Source organism: Lactuca serriola, chromosome 7 (genome assembly GCF_051521515.1).
Source record: "Lactuca serriola cultivar US96UC23 chromosome 7, Lser_US96UC23_V15, whole genome shotgun sequence".
Classification (NCBI taxonomy): domain Eukaryota; kingdom Viridiplantae; phylum Streptophyta; class Magnoliopsida; order Asterales; family Asteraceae; genus Lactuca; species Lactuca serriola.
Genome location: NC_136414.1, coordinates 35,050,901 through 35,053,157, shown reverse-complemented (window position 1 = coordinate 35,053,157; position 2,257 = coordinate 35,050,901). Strand labels below are relative to the sequence as shown.

Here is a 2,257-nt window from a genome sequence, read left to right as displayed (position 1 = left end):
GCTGATGTGCCATGTCTCAACGGTGTCATGACGGGGGGAACAACCCCCCCCCCCCCCCCCAACTTGTTGAATCTTGTGGTAACGAGGACGAGATAAACAAGAAAAATGATTGGTTATCTCCTTCATCAACCAATCAAATAATTTTCTCTATCTACCTCTTAACATGATATAACATCTTGAACACCATTTCCCCCTTGGTGTTATCGTGGTATTATGGATGAGGTGGCACAAATTTGATGTTATATCCTATTGCCCACACTCAATGCTCTTAAAGAAGCTGCAAAAACTGTCTTTGTGGTTTGTATTTTTCTTTAGTTAAGATCAAAAAATAGTTTCAACTTGCAAAAATTGTCCTTATTTTAGGGTTTCGTTATGGAATCGGTCTCTAAAATTGATTGTCATTAACCATCCTTTGCTTTTTTCACCCCATGTCCCCAACCCATGGATGGATTTCAGTTTTGACAAAATTGCAAAAATGGTTCATATGACATGTATTTTTTTGGGGGTTTTAATCAAAACCTGTATTTTTTTGTTTTTATATTTTTTTGTTTTTATGGTCCTTTTCAGCTAGTTTTATTGTAAAATTAGTCACTCTTAAACTTGAAAAAGACCAATCTACCCTTTTAGTTTGTTTTTCATTTTCTTTAATAATTTACTTTTATTTTTATTTAAATATTAATGTTAAAACAAAATAGGGCCCACTACTCTCTCTCTCTCTCTCTCTCTCTCTCTCTCTCTCTCTCTCTCTCTCTCTCTCTCTCTCTCTCTCTATATATATATATATATATATATATATATATATATATATATATATATATATATATATATATATACAAAAATCAAGCATTCCCGAACCCCTTCCCATTTATAGAAATCATTTCCTCTCCTTTGTAATGAATTTGAAGGATCAATGGATGACTTTATCTCCAGGAGTGCTTCTAAATCACCATTGAATACAAATTGAAAACACAAGCTAAATAAAAGAACAAGAACAGCTCTCGAGTTTCTCATTTCAAACATTTGAAGTCAAATTCCAAAAAAAAATTGCAGTTTTTAGATGATTTCCTATAAGATTAAACACCTGGAGATTCTTCAAATTGGATAATGAATCGGGTATTTTTCCAGATATCTGATTAAACCCAATCTTAAGATTTAAGAACCCTAAGGTTTTCCAAATCTCTGAAATTAGAGTTTAAATTCCAATCGAGCATGTTCCCTTCGAGATCAATCACTTCCATTTTCTCCATTCCCTAAATTTCATCAGGAATTTCACCACATCAATAATTGAACAAGAGCGATAATATTCAAAGTTCTGAAAGCTTTGAGATAGCATTTGAAAACTAACCCATCAATTTCCAATTACGACCCACACAGTTTTTCTTGATTCGGTGGAAACAACTGGCCAAGGTGGCTCTTCTAGATGAACCAATTCGTAAAGCGATAGAATTACCAGGCGTAAATCTATGGGAATTAGAACCTGTTGAAGATGGTTTTGGGGGAGAGTAGGCGAAGCAAGTGGTGGAGGTGGAGGTGGATTTCATCTTTGCTTTTATCAGTAGTGGGTACATCAAGACACTCATTTCGATCACTTTCAATAGTTTCTACAGGAAGATCTTCAGAAAGAACTTGTTCTTAGATGTCGTCCCCTGTAACCTAAGCCTGAGGTCGACTTGATGAAGACGAAGAACTCGACATGTTTGTATTATTAAATGATGAAGAAGGCCCAGCAGCAGAAGAACCCCTCTGAACAAAAACACGAGTCATCCTTTCCTTTTTTTCGAGATGGTTCTGATGCCCGAAAAACAAACGAATACAAAGTTCTTATATTCTTGATGAGAGAGAGAGAGAGAGAGAGAGAGAGAGAGAGAGAGAGAGAGAGAGAGAGAGAGAGAGAGAGAGAGAGAGAGAGAGAGAGAGAGAGCCAACATACTCGTCATTGGATCGTTAAAAGCTCGACTCAAAACCGGTTTTAGACGAGTCCGAGCCAAACTCGAACTTAATATTAAGCTTATTTATTAAACGAGCTCGAGCTCGAGCCTATGTCACTAAGCTCGATTAGGCTTGCGAGCCTAAACGAGCCTTTATATAATGTAATTTCTTATTTTTTTTATATATTAAAATAAAAACATATTTGTGGATTAGGAATTTAGGGTATTAGTAATCAAGCTTCTTAACGAGCTCGAGCCGAGCTTAAACTTATTTAGGCAAGTCAGACAAAAAACGAGCTGAGCGGCTGAGCCAGAGCCCGAGTCGAGCT

At 36.2% G+C, this 2,257-nt stretch overlaps 1 long non-coding RNA gene across 1 annotated transcript; it reads right to left on the bottom strand.

The window, feature by feature from the left end:
• Positions 1–864: 864 nt before the first annotated feature.
• LOC145062403 (uncharacterized) lies at positions 865–1,791 on the bottom strand. The gene is made up of 2 exons (XR_013687548.1): positions 1,346–1,791; positions 865–1,250 (listed from the first exon to the last, which is right to left on the bottom strand). It is a non-coding gene; the product is annotated as an uncharacterized LOC145062403 (long non-coding RNA).
• Between the last annotated feature and the right edge of the window lie 466 nt (positions 1,792–2,257).